The 12,632-nt window shown below is 42.9% G+C and overlaps 1 long non-coding RNA gene across 1 annotated transcript; it reads left to right on the forward strand.

Annotated features, from left to right (window-relative positions):
• Positions 1-1,708: 1,708 nt before the first annotated feature.
• LOC143809747 (uncharacterized) lies at positions 1,709-3,078 on the forward strand. Its single transcript, XR_013222433.1, has 3 exons — positions 1,709-1,738; positions 2,150-2,234; positions 2,986-3,078. It is a non-coding gene; the product is annotated as an uncharacterized LOC143809747 (long non-coding RNA).
• Positions 3,079-12,632: the final 9,554 nt, after the last annotated feature.

Consider the following 12,632-nt stretch of genomic DNA (forward strand, 5'->3'; position numbering starts at 1 on the left):
GACATTCTTGTTGTACCATGCAAAGTATTGTGAGATTTGGGCTAATACTTCCTAACATATCATTTCAGTGCCTGAAGAGATACCTGAAGAGATGGAAAGCCTTTTGAAGACATAGACCTCCTATTGGCTTAATAACATGCTCAACCAATGACTTTGTTCTCTCTTGGTCCACCACATGGACTGTTTCTGATTCAGTGTTCCCTATGAGCAATCACTTTAGCTAAATTGATAAAATGTCCATCCAGTTCTTGCCCTTATTAAATTTATAACCATAGCTAGAGAAGTTGGAGGCTAGAATTGTGAGCTTGAAGTCATTGCAATTAAGGTTGAGTCCTTTATATGAAGAGTGAACTTTGGTGTGACCCAAAGTTAGTTCATTTATGCTTTATATACTTACTAATGTCTGTGGAGTAAGGACATCGTTGGGAAGATGGAACATCCACCCAGCACCCTTTCCCTTGACTGCATCTGATTCATACACACATGACCACATCTGATAGTCTTCTCACTTGATTCAGGAGCTATATTTCCTCAAACAGATCTCTTCATGCAGGAGAAGAAAAGTCCATGTAGATGATGCCCTGGTTGGAAAGATAGTAAAAATAGAGTTAACATGGAATCATCAACCTGAACATTGGGTAGGGATTGGGATGATACCTTGAGTTGGTTCAACTATGTCTAATTTATTTAGGGTCAACATGGAATCATCGTCCTGAACGTTGCGCCTTCATTTGGAGAGAGTGAATGACAAAGTTGGGGTGACACCTTCAGTTGTTACAGCTATGTCTAATTTACGTAGACTTAATGTTAACATGGAATCATCAATCTGAATGTTGGCACCTTTTTGTTGAAGATGGTGGAGGAGAAAGTTGAGGTCACACATTGAGTTGTTTCACCTATGTCTAATTTATTTACATTCTAGTGGACGTGATGGGAAATTACTCTTCCATTGGGAAGAAGGAAAGTCCAACTACAACTCATGCCCTTGATTTCTGTTTGCCCCTATACTTCCTCTGAAGATCTCCCTATCACTTAAAAACTAAAGGATGATACAGAAGATGATATGGAATATCTCTAGAGTTTTTAGATACTTAATACTCTGACATGAGCTGGTCAAGTAACCATCCTTTCAAGTCCATGTACCAACTCCTTCTTGTGTACAATCGCTGAAAGTTTATTAAAGTTTTGCCATCTAGGAACTAATTATCTGGTGGCTCAATTCTGCGACTGAGAAAAGAAAGTTCACAATTTTGAAGTGCGAAAATAAAAAGACTGTCTGTCTAGTAGTTGCTTTGGAAGAAAGAGCAGTAATAGTCAGCAGTGAGTCTATACAGAGAATACGTAAGAAAGGTTCTTCAAACACAACCTCAGCAGCTTCTTTCTGCGAGTCTGTTTGTGTAAAGAATGTATCCCTGACAAGCAGCTGGCCGCTTCCCATCTTTACATCTTACAAAGGAGGGGGCAAGGGCATCTTTGATGTCCTCTTTCTTGAGAAGTTAATGGAATTTGTATTGTCAGCCCAGATGTACTTTAACGCCATGCGTTATGACTTTTTGTACAACATCATGGTCACGTATCTATGTGCCGAGTGCACACAAAGACATTTGGTTTGGAAACTGTGTAACAGTATCGTAAAATTATAGCTTATATCGCTGGTTAAACATTTGCCGCGTTCTGTATATTGCACTGAAGACTTTTTCTAAAGCAGAAAAGATTGAGAAATACTTTTCATCTCTTTGTAAGTATTTTCATACCATAATAAATTTCTTAGCGCTGTACACAGACCTATTGACATTGGTCTATACTCCCTCAATAGCCCACACATTACTTTTGGGCTTTTTTTTGACACGCAATAAAGTCATTCATTTAGAAATTTAAGACATGTATGGTGCCGTGCCAATTTTCCCCAATTGGAAGATGTTGGGTGAAGGAAGGGTTGAGAATATCAATGATAACAGGTCCAAACCTTCCTTTCAGTGGTTGAGATTGCAACTTACCTGAAAAGACATGCCAGATCAGTCAAAAATGTTTCCGATAGAGTGAAGATACAAGGTGAAATTGAATACTCAGAGGAAATCTATATGTGGAGCACATAAAGGTTCCATAGACATATTGCTCTTGTTATATGTATATATGGTGCTTCCAATAGGGCAAGGCAATGGACAACAGAAGTAGACATGGAGGCACCAGATGAGCCTTTCTTCATCTATTCTCTTAACTGGAAATATTCTAAGGTAAATGGCATGAAGTTTCGAAATAACAAAATGATTTTGCGATACTCTGTTGGGAGATGTTTATGATATATGTATCTGTGAGTGGGTACCTAGATATCTAGTGAGACATTGGAGTGATAAATATAATTTGTGGCATGTTAAAGTAGTTTTTATATTCATGACATATCAGATCGCTGGAAGTCGATCACCGACTCTTACCAGCTCCACTGTAACTGGATGTACACAGTATACAGAACGAGAACAGTGCTGTATGGTGTGCAGTGGCCATTCTCAGGTACTGCAGCTCCCCTCCTGTTGAAGTGAATGTCATCAGAGCTGAAATACCTGAGAAGGCCACTATATGGACTATCTAGCGGCACTTTTCCATGTAAACAGCATATCAGTGATGTGCCATGTGTCGGACCTCAACCGTTGGGTGGACATAGAATTGGTGCAACCTTGTAAACCTTACAGGTAACCAAGAGGTAAGGGGGCCACTTCCAAAGCAGCTTCTGTCATAGGCATATACTGTTCCTGTACAGAGGCCCTTTTCTGTCTTTGTACACCACTGCTCCAACCAGCTTGATATTGATGAAATCCAAAGGTTTTGGAGAGGAAATTTGAGTTGCATCCTGGAGACCTCAGACCATAATAAATGGAAAAAAAATAATAATAATACTCACCTGTTCTGTTGCAGTCCTTAACACAGCTCCTTCGAATATCCATTGAGTATGCCACTGAGCAATATGACGTGTCATGTTGTGTCGTTTAGATGCCTACTTGGTGCCAGAGGGGTGAAGACGCAGGAAGGTGATGTTCCACACCGTTCAGAAGGAAAGAAGAAGCCAAAGGGAGCAGACTGGAGGACCAGCTGGGGGCTGCAGAGGCAAAACTGGTGAGTGGCAAGCAGGGGTGTGGAGTCGGAGTCGGGGTCCATTTTGGTGGAGTCAGAGTCGGTATAAAATGGACCTACTCTGACTCCTAAAATATACGATAAATTGGGTTCAGTAGCACAATGCAGCATGTGTTGTAAAGTGTTTAATGTTATGAAATGTCCTATAAATGTCAGTTCTATTTCTGATCTAAGGATCTGGGCTTGTAGATGAGATGAATCTGTGCTGCAGTTAATGCACATGCTCAGTACTGACCAGGGCTGTGGGGTCAGAGTCATAGAGTCAGGGAAATTGAGTAGTTGGAGGTTTGGCTTACCGATTCCACAGCCCTCGTGATAAAGTGAGTAACTTATTTTCACCCCTTTACTGGCCCTCTATAAATTAGCACAATTTTGCTGGAAAAAAAAATCGAATTCAGGAAGAATCCAAAATAAGTCGTCAATATATAAGTCTTGGAAAGCCTTTTTTAGAATCAACACATCTTGACCTCAATGAACCACCAGAAACATTTCTAGACCACCATGTATAGGGTTACGTTGCTTCTCCAGTTACGCTATCTCAGTCCGAAGACTGCATAACCCAACATTACAACATTAATTTATACTCTGCTGTAATAACGCTGTTTAAAAATGGAGTTTCCCTTTAAGTATTTATTCATTTTTTACTGCAAGCATCAGTGATGTTCATTCGGAAACTAGGACATTGTGTTAAGTTTCTCCTTACACCTAACTTTCTCGTGCAGCAGAATGTAGAAATTAGTGGGTTACCCTATACTTTTAGCTAATATGGCCAAGCATTAAGATTTCAGAATGCTATAAAATCTCATAAATAAGTTATGTGCATTCCGCATGAAGATATACCATACGCAAAGTAAGCCTCAAGGGGGAGCTTCAATGGAACATAACATCATTACTCCGCTGATGAAAATGACATTTCAGAAGATATTCTACAACGAGGGAATGAAATAGTTATTACTCACACAAATACTCCTCTTAACCTCGGGAGAAAAAAAATGAGTCCCTATTAAAGGTATAACGTGCTCAGTCTGCTCCTTTCATTTGCAGCGCTCTTCTGTACGGTCGTTTTCTTGCTTTGCTTTAGCCGGAACGTTTCAGAGGAATATTAATAATTCCTATTGTGTCGCAAGTTTTCGTTGTATGGTTCTTTTAACTGCGGGCTTTCAGATATTATGTTCAATGAGAAAAAATAAAAACAAGGCTGTAAGAATGCAAAGTAAATAATGAAAGGCAGATACACGTCAAAGGTCTCACACTTACAGGATACGAAGACTCAAGACTCTGCAAACAATTGCGGTATTCCTCCAATGCATTTAAAAGGAATTATAAATGGAGATGAGCGAATCTACCAAAAAGAAGATTCAGGCAGATCTTCTCAATTCTGGGGGGAAGGGGGAAATTTGATTTCTATTGAAAAAAAAGTTTCCTGCAAATTAGATCGGTCAGGAAGAGTAAGAAAAAAAAATCATATCCTCACTTCCCATCAGCACTGATCCCGTAGCTGTCCCACCACCACCGGACCCGCGATTAGATCATCCTTCGTCTGCCTTCAGACTTCTATCTTCTTTCTTTTTCCATCGTCTTGTATCTACTGTCTTTGACGTCAGCATCCTGTCTCCCATCTTCTGCCTTATACTTTCTTCTTTCTTCTATCTTTTAGCTTCTGTTTTCTTTTTCCTACCTTTTTCTAATTTCTGGCATCTATCTTTTACCTTCTTCAGTCTTCTATCTTTTACTGTCTTCCATCCTCTTTTCTGTATTTTCTGTTTTCAATTTTCTGCGTTCTTTCTTCTTTTATCCTCTGCTTTCTATATCCCTTCTTCTGACCTTTCTTTTCTATCTTCTTTATTCTACTGTCTTCCATCTCCTTTCTCTGTCTTCTGATTTCTATCTTCTACCTCCTTTCTTTTATCCTCTGCATTCTATCTTCCTTCTTTTGTATTTTCTCTTCTATCTTCTTTATTCTTTTATCTTGTTTTTTTTTACCTTCTTCTATCTTTTCTACCTTCAGTCTTCTATTTTTTGGTTTTCTATTTTCTATCTTCTTTTTGTCTAAACTTCTGTCTTATCTTCTGCCTTCTATTTTATTTGCTTTTTTATCTTCTGTATTCTATCTTGTTTTTTCTGTCTTTTATCCTCTATCTTATTTTCTCTATTTTCTTTCTTCTTAATTCTTCTATTTTTTTCCTTATTCATTCTTTTATCTTCTGTCTTTTATCTTCTTTTCTCTATTTTCTATCTTCTTCCTCCTTTCTTCTCATATCGTCTGTACCCTACCTTCTTTCTTCTTGTATCTTCTGCATCCCATCTTCTTTCTCCTATCTTATCTTCATTCTTCTTTCTCCTGTGTTCTATCTTCAATCTTTTTTTCATCTTTTCCTGTCTTGTGTCTTTTGTCTTGTTTCCTCTATCTTGTATCTTCTGCCTTATGCCTTTTATCTTCTACCCTCCTTCCGGACAGGACTATCATTCGCTAGGCCCCACATCATTGACGTACTTTGCGACCAACTTGATGACATGAAGCCTAGTGAATAGAAGACCAGAAGGAAGGTAGAAGATAGAAACCACATAGAAAAACTGATCAGAGGATCAGTGACAGTGGGTTCCGTAAGGGTAGAGGCCAAGAAGAGGAGAGAATAAGTTTTTTTTAACCCCCCCTTCCTGGCCCTATTGAATGGAACCCCAACTTGCACCATTATCAGTAGAGTAAGAGGTACGCTTCTTTCCATACATTTCTTACTGCAATTTCGAAGAATACCGTATGTGTATTGGGGCACTATCCATGATATAGATGTGGCAACCTCTTTAATTCCCTACAACTGATCCATCTGATTCTGCCTATAGGTTAGCAAGAAGATGGTGATAGTTGGAAAAGGGTCCCATGTCTGCAGGATCAAAATACACACAATGTTTGTTTGTAGACTGCTAAGGGGACACATAAGTCAGCATAAGAGTTGCATACACAAATTTACTGGAATTTTTTTATTTAATTACAAAGTTGCCCTTATTTTTTTAGGGTTTTTTTAAGCGCATTGGAACAATTCAAAACTGGTTTGCAACAGTGAACAAATCTTAACTTGAATTTTATTGTTTTTGCATCCTAATCCATGAGGTGTTTCGCAGAGTAAAAATTTAAACTTGAAATTTTTGCAAAAAAAAAGAAACAAAAAAAAAAACAATAATAATAATAATTAATTCTCACCCCCTGTGATTCACTTGCTTTTACTGAACTCAACTAGTTAAGGTGAGTTACTACTGTGCCTAGTGATTGCCTGGTCAAAATTAGACATTTGCAACCTTAGGGGTTGGTATCTCTAATGGGAGGAACAAGAGGAAGAAGAGGCATTAACCTCCATAGATGTATTCTGACCATCCTGAGCCCCAATGACCTTGGTAAATTCATAGCTTTAGTGTCTCGTTACGTGGCAGAAGGACCTCCTGCATCTCCACGTTGGGCACCAGGAGGGACTGATATCTGCACCTTATATATCCAGGCCCCATTTTTTACCTATTGAATTCTATAGAGGCATTCTAGTTTCTGTAGTTTGGAAATAAACTAAACTGCCCTCCCTATAGTCAGACTTCTATATAAAGGAAGAGCAATAAAAAAGAGCATTTTGCAATTATTTGACTGTGAACCACAAAAAAAAGGAAAAAAAATCTCGGAGCTCTCCTAACCTGCAGCGCTCTCGCAGTATCCTAATGCATATGCCGACTGTTATATTTACACACAGAAATAGCACACGTAGTCACCTCACACCGAGCGCTGTGTCTGCAGGGGAGATGCCCGCTACTGGCATGTGAGCATCTACCGAAAATTAGATTTCCTTTCAAGAAAAATATTCTTCCATGGCCTAATTATGCAGATCTCCGCAGAGATGTGTTTAGGTCCAGTTGTGGCCAAGCTCGAAAAGTCTGTTTGACCTAGATAATTGGAAATCCTTCTTGTTAAAATATCTGGAATGAGAAACATGAGCTGCTGCTTTATATTGTAGAAAGAGATAGATATATAGATAATAGAAAGATAATAGACAGATAATAGATAGATATATAGATAGATAGACAATAGATAGATAGATAGATATAGAGATAATAGATAGATAATAGATAGATTTATAGATAGATAGATAGATAGATGATAGATAGATAGATAGATAGATAGATAGATAGATAGATAATATATAGATAGATAATAGATAGATAATAGATAGTAGATAGATGATAGATAGATAGATAGATAGATAGATAGATGATAGATAGATAGATAGATAGATAGATAATAGATGGATAGATAGATAGATGATAGATAATACATAGATAGATAGATAGATAGATAGATAATAGATAGTAGATAGATAATATATAATATATAGATAGACGATAGATAGATAGATAGATAGATAGATAGATAGATAGATAGATAGATAGATAGATGATAGATAGATAATAGATAAATAGACAGATAGATAATAGATAGATGGATAATGGTTAATAGATAGCTAATAGATAGATAATAGATAGATAATAGATATATAATAGAAAGATAATAGACAGATAGATGATAGATAATAGATAGATGGATAGATAGATAGAGAGACAGATAGATAGATAGATAGATAATAGATAGATAATAAATAGATAGATAATAGATAGACGGATGGATAGATAGATAGATAATAAATAGATAATAGATAGCTAATAGATAGATAGATAATAGATTCATAATATATAGATAGATAATATACTGTATAAAAGATAGATAGATAGATAATAGATAGATAGATAGATAGATAGATAGATAGATAGATAGATAATAGATAGATTATAGATAATAGATAGATAGATAATAATTTTTATTTATATAGCGCCAACATATTCCGCAGTGCTTTACAAATTATAGAGGGGACTTGTACAGACAATAGACATTGCAGCATAACAGAAATCACAGTTCAAAAAAGATACCAGGAGGAATGAGGGCCTTGGAGTAATGGTGGAACCGCACACGGAGAAGGCAATGTCAGGCAAAGGTAGGTTAGTAGAGGGAGAGAACACGAGGAGTTCAGTTTTTGACAGGTTCAGTTTCGGATAGAGGGAGGACATGATGTTAGAGACAGTGGTAAGACAATCACTGGTGTTTTCTAAAAAGGTCGGCGTGATAACAGGAGAAGAGGTGTATAATTGGGTATTGTCAGCATAGAGATGGTACTGGAACCCAAATCTACTGATTGTTTGTCCAATAGGGGCAGTATACAAAGAGAAGAGGAGGGGGCCTAGGACTGATCCTTGAGGAACCCCAACAGTAAGGGGAAGGTGAGAGGAGGAGGAACCAGCAAAACATACAGTGAAGGATCAGTCAGAGAGATAGGAGGAGAGAATGGTGTCCTTGAGGCCGATGGAGCGGAGCATAGTGAGGAGGAGCTGATGATCCACAGTGTCGAATGCTGAGGACTAGTGTTGAGCGATACCGTCCGATACTTGAAAGTATCGGTATCGGAAAGTATCGGCCGATACCGGCAAAGTATCGGATCTAATCCGATACCGATACCCGATACCAATACAAGTCAATGGGACTCAAGTATCGGACGGTATTCCTGATGGTTCCCAGGGTCTGAAGGAGAGGAAACTCTCCTTCAGGCCCTGGGATCCATATTAATGTGTAAAATAAGGAATTAAAATAAAAAATATTGCTATACTCACCTCTCCGACGCAGCCTGGACCTCACCGAGGGAACCGGCAGCGTTGTTTGCTTAAAATGCGCGCTTTTACTTCCTTCCGTGACGTCACGGCTTGTGATTGGTCGCGTGCCGCCCATGTGGCCGCGACGCGACCAATCACAGCAAGCCGTGACGTAATTTTCAGGTCCTCAATGCCTAATTCTAGGCATTCATGATTTTAAAATTACGTTCCAGCTTGTGATTGGTCGCGTCGCGGTCACATGGGCGACGCGACCAATCACAAGCCGTGACGTCACGGGAGGCAGGAGACGCGCGCATTTTTAAAATAACGTCACGGCTTGTGATTGGTTGCGTGCCGCCCATGTGACCGCGACGCGACCAATCACAGCAAGCCGTGACGTAATTTCAGGTCCTGAATGCAGAAATAGGCATCAGGACCTGAAATTACGTCACGGCTTGCTGTGATTGGTCACGTCGCGGCCACATGGGCGGCACGCGACCAATCACAAGCCGTGACGTCACAGAAGGAAGTAAAAGCGCGCATTTTAAACAAACAACGCTGCCGGTTCCCTCGGTGAGGTCCAGGCTGCGTCGGAGAGGTGAGTATAGCAATATTTTTTATTTAAATTCTTTATTTTACACATTAATGTTGTTTCGATACCGATACCTGATACCACAAAAGTATCGGATCTCGGTATCGGAATTCCGATACCCGCAAGTATCGGCCGATACCCGATACTTGCGGTATCGGAATGCTCAACACTATTGAGGACAGATCCAGGAGAATTAGCATGGAGTAGTGACCATTAGATTTAGCTGTTAGTAGGTCATTAGAGAGTTTAGTGAGGGCAGTTTCAGTAGAGTGTAAAGAGCGGAAAACCAGATTGAAGAGGGTCGAGAAGAGAGTTATCTGAGAGATAGTGGGTAAGACGGGAGTGGACCAGGCGTTCGAGGAGTTTGGAGATGAAGGGAAGATTAGAGACAGGTCTATAATTAGCGGCACAGTTTTGATCGAGGGATGGTTTTTTAAGTAATGGATGTATGATGGCATGCTTAAATGAGGATGGAAAAATACCGGAAGTGAGAGAAAGGTTGAATATTTTTGTTAGGTGAGAGGTGATAGCCGGGGAAAGGGACTGGAGGAGATGTGACGGAATGGGGTCACTGGTGCAAGTGGTTGGGCGAGAAGATGCAAGGAGCCTGATTACTTCTTCTGTAACTGGTTCAAAGTCAGAGAGTGAACTAGATGCAGTGGGGGAGGGAGGACAGTGTGCAGCGCCCCAGAGTCCTGGTCGTTGCAGTACTGTGGCTCCGCCACTAAAGGGGAGCTATGGTGCGTCTGATGGCACTGAAGGAGTTCATCTGATCAGGTATCACAGACACCAATACATTTCACAGTCGGGCCTCCGGGGGAGCTAAGGGTTCTATTCACTAGGCCACTCCCCACCATAGTGGGTAAACTGGGGGTCAGGCAGGAAGTTAGATCAGAAAGCTGACTGGGTTGGAACCAGGCAACACCTTGTGGCAGAGGGTGTTGTGGGGGGAAGATACAGTAGGGTCTCTGTCAGGGGTGGGATCCTGACAGAGGCTTGGCAACTTGAACGAATGTAACGGGACCGTGCCTGCTCAGCATAGCGGCGGTGCCCAAGGAAGGATTAGAAGCGAGATAGATTGTGCTGAGTGAGAAACGAGATCACGCAAAAGGAGAAACACCAGTAGGAGTCGTGCTGTAAGACCGAAGCAACATCCTACTGAGGCGCACTACCGGTGGCCGGAACGCCGAGGGAGTATCATAACATTCAGCTTCAAGCAATACTCCAAACAGCGGCAGGACAGTCAGTTTAAGGCGGGCTGTCTAACTTAAATCACCTATGCAGTCTTGGGGGGCAACTTGTGGAGAGGGGCGACTCTAGGGTCCCGGAAGAGCTCCGGGCCTACCCGTCAAACGGGTGCCGTTCCAACCAGAACATCAGGGAGGGACAGAGGATTAGCAGAACATCATCTAATCGAGTTGTGAGGGAACTTAAGAAACAGACACAACAGTTGTGGGGACTTTCTGTAAGCACAGCAGGGAAGGACCACAACACATAGCGCTAGAAGGAAGGCACCGATTTCCACCTGTGAAGAGAACTCTGGAGGTGCCATTGGACCGGCCGGACTTGCGCAGCCTGGTGAACCGTGTTCTGGACTGAGGACCCAGAGACCTTCAGTAAAGAGGTAAAGAGACTGCAACCTGGTGTCCTCGTTATTTACTGCACCGCACTACTACAGCATCACCGCCATCACCCGTCACATCTTTCATTGTGCGCCCCTCGGCAGGGTCACGGACTGGGCCTAGCCACCGTGACAACCCCAGAGCAGAGACTCGCAGGCCCGGTACCGGGTACCCCTCGGCCCTGCGGCAGTGGGGGCGCTCCAACTTGGCGTCACGAACAGGATTTACTTAAGCCTGAAGAATCAGGTCATGTGTGCCTTGGAACTGTGATTTGTTGTGCTTGGACTGTACTTTATTGCAAAGACTGTGGATTGTTACTTGCCGCCAAAAGTTCGCGCCAAAAACCGCCGCCATTGCAGCATCACAGGGAGCGCAGAGGAAGAAGAAGGGCGTGCCATGGGAGGAGACTACCAAAGTGGCGCCAGAAGTAGCGACCGCACCCTCGAACTCCTGCTGCGAGAGGACGACCTGCCCAGCAGCAGAGGAGAGCCGCCTCCTGATTTGCAACGGCGGGAACGAGGTGAAGGAGGAGCCTGACCTCGGAGAAATGGCGGAGCCAGGTGCATGCGTTGCCGCCGAATGCCAGATGGCGACGATGAGCAGCAAGTGCCCGAGCAACGGCGAGGTGATCCCGGCTTGCCCTCACCCATCAGAGGCGGACCCGCGTCCACCGCCGGTGAGAGACCTGAACCCCTTGGAGCCGCCAGTGGAGGAGCCGAGCTTACCTATCCCAGCCACGGAACCCTGGAGGGCGGAGCTACCTCAAGAGGTGACTCCGGAAGAGCCGCGGTCCGGGCTGCAGCCGCTTCTAGTGCCCTTGTCAATGGACCGGAGCGACATCGGTGGAATCACATCAGGCGCAGGTATGGACGGCATCCCTACTCCCCTGGCCGATTCTGCTCTCCCGACCGATCCGGCTCCTCTGGCCGATCCCACTCCTGTGACCACTCCTCACCCCAGCAATGATCGTTCCTTCTTGGTGGAGCGGGTCATCCTCACCTCTAACGCGATGGGAAAGCTAGTGCCTCCGCTACCAACCAAGATGGGAGAACCCATAGATGTGGGCCTAGACGGGGTGATCCTCCGGTGGGACACTCCCTGGACCGGGCCGGATGGGACCCGGGAGGATGGCCTCACCCTTGCGGTACTTACCTGGGAACAGTATAAGCAATGTCTAATACAACACTGGAAAGATCGAGACGAGACCGAACAACATGATACACGGCGTAAGAAGTCTGCACCCGGCAGGAAAGACGTGGTAAAGCGAGGAACTGTGCTGACCTACCACCCGAAGAGGGGATGGGGCTCCATACAGGAACCGGGGCTACCAACTGATGTCTTTGTTACTAGCTATAACGTGAAAACCCCCTGCTGCAGTCGAGATGGTGACCCATTGCAAAGGGGGGATCAGGTGACCTACACCCGTCATCGGAATGCACAAGGATGGTGTGCCCGGAACGTTCGACGGTGTGAACCTGAGAGGGCGTCCCCTGTTGCCCCGATCATGAATGATCCCGATTTGCCAGACCTTGTTCCTATCACCACTGTACGCCTTGTAGCGGCTACCGAACTTGCAAGCAGGATTAGCCTTCAAATCCAGACACCGGCTGATCTGATGG

The sequence above is a fragment of the Ranitomeya variabilis genome, chromosome 2 (genome assembly GCF_051348905.1).
Source record: "Ranitomeya variabilis isolate aRanVar5 chromosome 2, aRanVar5.hap1, whole genome shotgun sequence".
Classification (NCBI taxonomy): Eukaryota; Metazoa; Chordata; class Amphibia; order Anura; family Dendrobatidae; genus Ranitomeya; species Ranitomeya variabilis.